The 9243-nt window shown below is 54.4% G+C and overlaps 1 long non-coding RNA gene across 1 annotated transcript; it reads left to right on the top strand.

Annotated features, from left to right (window-relative positions):
• The first annotated feature begins 219 nt into the window (after positions 1 to 219).
• On the top strand, positions 220 to 8344 carry LOC124962325 (uncharacterized). Its single transcript, XR_007104453.1, has 3 exons — positions 220 to 3750; positions 7467 to 7621; positions 7741 to 8344. It is a non-coding gene; the product is annotated as an uncharacterized LOC124962325 (long non-coding RNA).
• The last annotated feature ends 899 nt before the right edge of the window (positions 8345 to 9243 follow it).

Raw genomic sequence — 9243 nt, 5'->3', positions numbered from 1 at the left:
GTACCTTTCTCCTCAGCTTGTTCGGCTGAGGTCAACACCCTACACCCTTGGTCACAGGAGCCTGTCTGGAACTGCTGCTGACCACTGATGTAGGTCACTCACTGGCATGAGGGTGATTGGCTTGGGTGTGCCAGTTTTGGTTACCAAGCGGTGGCTGCATTTCTTGTGCAGGCCACACCTCTAGGGAGGGCCCAAACCTGAATGGGAGGTTCAGTCACCCAGCCCTCCCTTGCTGCCTTACCTCTGCTTCCTGACTTTCCTCCAGGACATGAGGGGGACAGGCCAGAGGCCTTGCCACTCCTCACTTAAAGACCAGGTCAAGCCCCAGTGGATGGAGGGCCCTGCACCCCGCAGACAGCATCCGGGTCCTCAGAACCACCCACAGTTCAGAAGCAGACCTGCAGGGTTTGCAAACCTGTAAGCAAGCTGCTACTGTACACTGGAAAGTATCGGGAATGAGAAAATCAGGTTTGTTTTCCTCCTTGTGGCAAAATTTCAATGGCTCTGACTACTGCCCATGGCAGTATGGGGAGTGCTTGGTATGCAGGACCTCACACATTTTAACCCAAACGCTTCTTCATCAGGCCACTGCTGAAGGCCACCAGCCTGTGCCTTTTCCTCACTTCAAGAGAAATGCGGAGTTCCTTGCTGAATGAATGAGTGGATCCAGCCTCGGGTGTTTCACCTTTGACCTTCTGTGTTCTCTGGATTTACTAATGCAAGATGTTGCAAGCATCTCAGAGTGACTTTCCTTGGTCTTGGTTTGTGCCTCGGGCCAGCCAGCACTGAAGAATGCAGAGCAGCTGACGGAGACAAGCATCTCTGTCTTTAAGGTGATGGCAGGAGTCCCCGCTTGGTATTTCTCCTCCCTCTGTGCATGAGGTGTCCAAGGTGACACATGCCAGCTGAAGGCGCAACAGAAGGAGGATGACTGAGGACCTCGCAGAGGGTGTTCTTGAGCAAATAGGGGGAAGGTGGCTTGCTCAGCTCAGAGGAGCAGAGGCGGTTGTGTGAACGTGGGAGGGACGTCTGGTCTCCGGGTCTGCAGTGGCCCCCGGCAAGCCGAGCGGGCAGGGCGCTCACACTCTACCGGTGTGGCCTTCAGCTATTACAAAACCAGGCCACTGCCTGTGCCTAGCTAGGAGGAGGCTGGGCCGGTGACTCATCCCTACTCACGGAGAATCTGCAATGCTCCAGCTGTCCCAAGCCTCCGTCTCCCACGTGCTGAGCCTTCTGTATCAGGACAGTCTCAGAGCTCAGGTATCGAGAGGAAAGAACGGGGTGCCAGTGAGGAGGAGACTCCCCAGCACTGGCTCTTCCCCTCTCCCCTCCCACCCCCCACCTCTCTTGCCCCAACCACCAACTTTTACTTTCTTGAAATGACCAGGCTATCTGTCACCCCCTGGAAGCAGCTCAGCCACAGAGCTCTGCCTTTGGACTGAATGATAAGAAATCAAGGTGACTGGACAGGCCAGCTGCCTGCCTGGCCTCCTGGAGCTGGGGCCAGGAATCTGTATCAATGGAGAACAATGGAGAGGGCACCTAGTTATTCCTCACATGGTCACGGCAGACTCAGTCCAGGGATCAGTGCTCCCTGGGGGCTGTGTTCATCCATGGACAGCCCAGTTCTGTCCCCCATGCCCCAAGATCTGGGGTGCTGTACTTGGGCTCCTGGAGAGAAATCTTTTCTGGTGCTGGTCTACCTTGTATCCTAGATTGCTGCAGCCCCTGCCTGTTTAATGGGCAGGAAGCCTGATGAATGTCACGAAGCCTGCAAAGGTCACCGCCATGATGGAGGTGTTGTTACCCACTGTGGCAGCAGAACTGGGATCCACCAGGCTGTCCATGTGCTGGGCTGACCCCCCAAGCCCAGCATATTCCTATGGGCATCTCCCATTCAACCAGCCTTTTAGAGGAAATGAATGCACTCAGACCGCCATCTCTCACTTCCCCGGCTTCTCGCTCACCGACAATGGAATGATGGAATTACTAACTCCCCCGCCACAGACAAATCCTCCAAGCTGTCAGCAGGACCTCTCAGGGCCAAAGCCCTCTGATCCTGGCTCTATCCCTAAGGCCTGCTGGTCTTGTGACCTTGTCAACTGAGCAGCCAACTGTGGCCAAAGCTTCCTGCACTTCCCAGCAAGGCCCGTGGCCACCCAGGTCCCTGGATCTCTGGAGGTCCAGCTAGACTAGACTCTGACTGAGGACGAGCTGTGCCCTTGGCTCAGTGGCCTCTGGGAAATCCACACTTTTCACTGGGCTACAGGAGCTGCAGGAACCTGCCTGTCTCTGGATTCTGCCCAGCGCCTGGCACTCTGAAGTTCTGCCTGGACTCCTCCAGCCCTAGTCGAAGCCTGTGTGAGCCGACATCGGCTGGCCGGCCCAGCCTCACCTGGGCTCCCTGTTTGGCTTGGCCTTTGTCAAGGAGGCAGGGAGCCTAAGGAACTGGAGTTAAGCAAGAGCTTCCCCAGGGCACATTCCTGCCCAGAGTTTTGTGTCTGGGTTCTCAGGCAAGGATGGGTGGCTCCAGCCCTGTTCCTGCAGATCCTTGATGGCAGCGGCATGCCACTCACAGGTTCTCCATCTTGCCTGGTGCTCCTCCTGGAGGGAGGAGCAAGCGCACATGGGCTGTGCCACAAACACTTCCACAGCCTGATTCTCAGAAGGCACTGCAGCCCCTGGGTCCCTGCGGTGGGGGGCGGGGTCCTCTGAGCCCAATGGACTTGGCCAGGCGTTCTTTTGCTGGCCACGAACAAGTGCTCCACATGAGTGTGGTCTAAGTTTCAGAGAGGCCGGACGCAGCCGAATGTTTGAGGCTGGGGCTTATAACATCAGACGGAGCCTTCTGGGTCGGGGTGGCAGCTCCGCCCAGCTTCACCCTGTCCTCAGATCACCTTGTGTCCCAGAGGGTGGCATCCGGTTATTTTTGCTTGCAAGTTAGAGACAGGCGTGACGGACAGCCCCAGTCGCTCCCCTTCTCTTAAGCACACCAAACAGCCCAGGCCGCAGCAAGCGGCTATTAAGGGATCTACGAGCCAGGAGGCGGTAAGCTGCACACGGCCACTCCGGCTCCCTCTTCTACCTGAGGTCCCAGCACCTGGCAGGGACCACCACGGGGACTTGCCGGGGACAAGCCTGGTTAAACCGGCCCCAGTGTAATTATGGGACTCCCCTGGTTGCCTTCAAAAGTGGGAGCTGGCCGGCGACGTACCTGCAGAGGACCTCACACGCATCCTGGCTCTGTTCTTGCCAGCGTGCCCAGCGTGGTGCGGCCGGAGAAACTGGGCTGGGAAGGGAAGCGGCCCGTCCGCGCTCACGCAGTGAGTCAGCCACAGAGCCGTTTAAGGGAACCCGGGAGCTCTGACTCATGCGCTGCTCATCCTGACACTGCCCTACTGAGGGGAGTAAGAAGGACAGGATGGGTCAGTGGACGGCATGTGGGGTCAATGTGTGAGTGAGGCTGTGGGGAGGAGAAGGGGGACAGAAACCACCAGAAGGCCCAAAGCCTCCTTGGCACCTGGGCCAGCACCAGAGGCCTTCAGACTTACACAGGCAGGCGATGGCACTGCAGCCTGCGGTCGCCTGGCAGCGTGGGTCGGGCGAGTGGAGAGTAGCAGGGCCACAGGGAGACAGGAAGCAGGAAGCAGGACCATCCGGGTCGCTGCAGGGAGAGGCAGGTGGCGGAGGGTCCTCCGGGCACCTGGGCAGGGCACCCCGGCCACCTCCAACTCCACCTTATTTATCCAGGTGAGTGACAAGCTACCTTCTGCAAGAGAAAGCCTGCTGAGAAAGGGGTGGACCCAGCGTGAAGGAAGGACGCGTGGGGACAAGGAGCAGAGGCGATGGAGGCAAGAAGCGAGGCCTGTCTGCCCGGCATCCTCGTTTCCTTTCTTTCTTTTTTCTTTTCTTGGTTTCATGGGAAGATGGTGAAACTCCGTAAGTGGCGATCACAGAGGCGGGAGGAGGGAAACCACAGTGATTTTTTTTTTTTTTCCAGGACCAAAAAAATGTTTTCCCCAAACTAAACAAAGTTAGATTGAGAAATTCAACACAATACCTTAGGGACCTGGTGGCTCCTTGGCCTTCCCACAGGCGCCGGCCTCAGGCTCTGATGGTCGCCCAGGGAAGAGAAGGGACATGCAGACTTTCAAAGACCCAAGCGGGTGGTGGCTCTCTTTGCGAGTAATGTTCGTCACCTCCTGTGAGGACAGTGCTTTCCGGGAAGCACTTTTGTGCACTGATGACCCCAACCTGCCACCTGCCCCACAGCCTCACCTGTTGGGGTCCCAGAGCTCTTCTCCCGCTAGGACCCTGGGGGCTGGGGTGGCTGCTGCTGATACCTAAGAGGTGATTTTCCTCTGATGACACCCTGGGCAGAGTGCTTTAGTATCATTAGAGAAACAAAGGAATCCCCTAATTACAAGATGAGGCTGCCTTCAAAGAGGAACAGGAGGCCAAATTCTTTAGGAAAAGCTGGTGCTGGGCCTGGGTGGTCCTGCTGAGATTAGTTCTTCAGCGGTTTGATTAAATGAAGCCATGCACTTCAGAGCTGCCTTGTTGTCGTTTTGTTTAAACAAAAAAAAACAGTGAGTCTGGGGCTGCAGCTTGGCTTGCCTAGTATACACAAGGCCCTGGGTTCCGTCCCCAGGGCCGCAAAATAAAAAGAAGTTGGAGTTATTCAACCCTCTTGCAAATTACAGTGATTTCAAGAGAACCGAGGAGAGTCGTAGGTCGCCTGGCACTCTCCCCTGACAGATGCAGTTCATCTATGTCTGGGGGCAGGACGCATCAGCCCACACCCACCAGTCTTAGCCACTGCTCCCTTGTGCACCATGGGGCCGAGTTTGCCTTTACGGGAAATCCTGATTCTCAGTCATCTGATTTTAACTCCTGGATCTAAATCCAGTCAGGTCTGTGTCTGCAGACCTCTTTAATTAGTATGTTATCTCAAATTGTTCTTGAATTGAGGTGGCTGTGTTTCTGCTTCTTATCTGTGGAGTCAGAGGTCTTGGGCTACCTGCCTAGCCCTGGGGAAGCTGAGATTGCATCTGCAGAACAGCCCCCACTGGAGATCCTGTGGAGGCTGAGTAGGGAGGCTCCCCTGGCCTCAGGTGGTAGTCTGGGCCCTTGTCCATCTCCAGGGTGGAGGAGTGGGTGCTGGGCTGTGGGACAGTGAGGCTGGGAGGACTGTCCCCACGTGGGCACTTCTGATAGGAGTGTGGACAAACCCGGGCAACGCTCCTGCTAGCCGGGCACCAGGAGGACGGGAGGACGGAGGAGGTAGGGCTTCACAGTTTCAGATGAGAATCAGGACCAGTGCCAGGTCCCAGCACTTCTGAGCATGGTCTCCCTGGCTGTGATCCTGGGACCTCTGGAGTCCCTGGACTGATGTCCATGCTAATGACACTAGTGGCCATTAAGGAACTTTTCTCAGGCAGCCTGGATTGGGTAATTGGAAATCACCACCCCAGGGCGAGGTGAAGACATGCGACCCCAGCATTTATCATACCAATAAGGACAGAGGGCCCACCCCATTAAATCCCAGGATTCCTGATGCTACAAAGGGTCTTTCCCTTCCCAAAAGGGAGGGAGGGTGGGATGAATCTGCTCATCTTATGTACCAGTGTGAATATTCCACAGTAAATCTCACCTCTACATCCATCATGCACGCATTAAAATAAAAACTGCAAATAAATGGAAGAAAGATCAGTAGAGTAGAGGAAAGGGAAGGGGAGGGAGGGGGGGAAATCCTGGGGACAGAACTGGAACAGATTATATTCCACGCTTGAACGATTAGGTAGAAATGAACCCAAATATTCTGTACAACTATTGTGCACTAATTAAAAAAGAACAATAAAAAAGAAGAGCAACACCATGCACCTTCTTTTTAAACTTTAAAAAAATTTTTTTTTCAGTTACAGGCGGACACAATACCTTTTTATTTATTTATTTTCACGTGCTCGGTGAGTGCTCAACTGCTGAGCCCCAACCCCAGCCCCGCCATGTGCCTTCCTGAACACGGCTTCATGGCCATCAACTGGACTTTCTTTTGGGGGTGCACCCAGGACAACTCCTGGGCAGAGATATGGGCAAGTTCAACTCCAACGGGTGATAGCAGATTGTTTGCCCCCATGACTGTGTAAACAAAAACAAAACAGAGCCCTGTTCCTGGACTCCTGCAGTGGCCCAAGTCCACACAGAAGGGATATTTTTCAAAAATTCCACTTTGTCCGTCCGTGATTTCCCTTTTAAGAACGTTGCCTCTGTGTAGGGTGCGCGATGCGGTTCGGACACTCATACCCATGAAGTGACCTGGCTACAAGGTCGAGCAGGTCAACACCCAGCCTCTCACTGGAGCCTCTGTGGGCAAGAGCACCTGGCTACTCCCAGCAAATGTCTGGCACCCACCGCGGCCAGTCAGCCACGGCCACCCTGTGGGTGCGATGGCCGTCTCCGAGCTGCCCAGCTCAGCTCTGTGCCCGGGCCTGCGTCTCCCAGCTGGGCCTCTGTGACTCTGGGGAGCACAGTTCTAGTGTTTTTCTTTGTATTTGTATTTTTTGTTTGTTAAATTTCCATACTAAGGAGAAATCCTGAGTGTTTTTGTGTCTGGTTCATTGCACTGACCACGGGGTCCTCAGGCTCACCCTGCTGCCCCGAGGCTGAGTGAAGTCCCATCTTGCATCTGCCCCACGCAGCTTTGGTCCACCCACCTGGTCACGCGCAGGCGCCGTGGCCACGGTGGGCAGGGCTGCAGTGGGCACTGGGAGCGGCTGTCTCTGGGAGGCCTGACCTTGGTTCCCTCCAGCATGCGTCCAGCAGAGGGATGGGGCAGGGCAGCTTCCGTCCTGCTTTCCAGTTCCCACTCCCCCCAAGAGCATGCAGCCCTTTTCCCCATGTCCTTGCCTGTGCTTGTTCTCGCTCATCTTTTTAATGACAGACACCCTAACGGATGTGAGGCGGCATCTGGTGCTTTTGACTTGCGTTTCCCTGGTGATTAGTGATGCTGAATACCTTTTCTCACATGCGTTGGTCATTTGCACGTTTTCTTTGGCAAAATATCTATTCGGGAGTTTTTGTTTTGTTTTGTTGGTACTGGGGATGGAACCCAGGGGCACTTAGCCACTGAGCTCCATCCTCAGTCCTTTTTATTGTATTTTATTTTAAAATTTTGGACAGGGGCTTGCTAAGTGGCAGAGGCTGGCTTTGAGGCTGCGATCCTCCTGCCTCAGCCTCCTGAGACACTGGAATTGGAGGTGTGTGAACCAAGCCCAGTCCATTTTTCACTGGGTTTTTGATATATTTTGGTGATTGCATGTTCTGGATACACTCCGTATTTTGGATATTAACCCTTTGTCAGATACATGGCATGCAAGTGTTTCCTCCAATCTGTAGGTTTTCCTTTCCTTTTGACTCTGTCCTTTGCCGTATGCATTTGACACAGGATCACTTGTTTTGCTTCGTAGTTCCACACACACCTGACTTTTCACTGTGCCTGGGGATCGACTTCTAAGACGAGAAAGCTAAACAAAATCATTGTGACATGAGCGCCATCACCCCAGTTACAGACCTGCAAACGGAGGCGCAGAGGCGCAGCCGCGTGTCCCAGGCCACAGTGCTGGTGAGTGGAGAAGCCGTGTGGTTGGGCCCAGGCCCGGATCAAGCCAGCCCATAGCCTGCGTGTGGCGCCGCCTCCCGAGCCGTTGTCGGTGTTGACAATACCGTCTCTTCTTTTCCAAGGCGAAGTTGATTTTTACAACATCCCACTCCATTAGTTTGCTGGGCTCCCACAACAGTACCACAGACTGAGGGGCTCAGCCAGCAGAAGCGTGTGGTAGGAGTGACGATGGAGTTTGTGACCCAAGGCTTTGTGCCTACCTCGAGCGTTGCGCCAAGAGTGAACGGAGGCTTTGGAAAGTGGGGTGGAATCCAGCTAGGAAGTCCTTATGAATTCCAGCAAAGGTTCAAAGGACTTTAAATACAAACTGTCCTTGTTACGTTTGAGGAAACAGTCACGGCGGTCAGAGTTTTTAGCTGGGTAGTCTGGTCTTGCGTTTGAATGGACTCTGACCATGAAGGTGGCCACTGCTGGGCCCCCCAGGGCTGGGACTGTGAGCCACCTCTGGTGCCTCTTGAACATTCCCCTCCCCAAAGGCCTAGGTCTGAGAGGCTTAGGCCCCACAAAGTGCTATTGGGAGCTGACTGGACCCTTAAAAGGTGTGGGTCTATCAGGGGGTCTTTAGGTCACTGGGGTGCCCTTGAAGGGGATGGTGGGACCCCAGTCCCTGCTTCTTCCTCTCGCTTCCTGGCTTTGAGCAGCTTGTCAACTCTGTATTCCACCAAGATGTGCTGCCCCTGGCCCAAAGCAGCAAGGTCAGTGGATCTCGGACTGAAGCTTCCAAAACTGAGAGGCCAATAAAACCTTTTCCTTTTATTTCGATGACTTCAGGTGTCTGTTCCAGAAACTAACTGAAAACTGAAGACACCCCCACCCCCACCCACAGTCAGCGCCCCAGAAGGAGGCAAGTCCAGAATGTGCTGGAAACGTTCACAGGTGCTGCTTGCCCATGGCTCGCCACAGAGCTGGGGTAAACACCGAGATTTCTGCTGGTCAAACTTTAACGCAGGGCAAACCTGCCCCTGCCAAGTGCGCCACATGACTGTGCTCTGTGGGCCGGTTCACACGGTCGGGCAGCAGAGGCACCCAGGCCAGGGCCAGGGCCCACAGTGTGGGTCTCTGTGGAGGGCCGGCCCAGCCGCCGTCTGCTCAGGGTCCTGTGGCTACCTGCGGCTGGCTTCTGCCTGCCAGAGAGCTCTGGGGCAAACAAGGCAGCAGTAAATCAGGAGCCTCGGCGGCTGGAATGAGAAGGTGTTTGGTGGCCTAGGAATCCCAGGCACTGACTGTCAACATGCCTCAGTTTCTGCCAGGAAATCCGGAAGGACTGACTGGCCACTGCCCAGATAATAGTTGTGACCAATAGAATCTTAAGCATGAATGGCCAGTCATGAAAATGAGTCTTGTAGGCCAATTGGGAGAAGAGGTAAGTGAGGAGGGAGAGATGGCCTGAGAGATTTCAGAGGATCTCATTTCTCTGGAATCAGACTTTGCCTTCACATACTGGAATCACTTTTAAGAGCATAAAAATCACTGTAGGAGACTTGAAATATTTTCTCTCATGTCAGTTCAATTCATGAGCTATTAAAATTTCAAAACTTCAGGGCACTAAAAAATATACATCGTCT

The sequence above is a fragment of the Sciurus carolinensis genome, chromosome 12 (assembly GCF_902686445.1).
Source record: "Sciurus carolinensis chromosome 12, mSciCar1.2, whole genome shotgun sequence".
In the NCBI taxonomy this organism is placed as follows: domain Eukaryota; kingdom Metazoa; phylum Chordata; class Mammalia; order Rodentia; family Sciuridae; genus Sciurus; species Sciurus carolinensis.
Note: the sequence above shows the minus strand (reverse complement) of the source record. Positions and strands in the feature narration are given on the sequence as shown.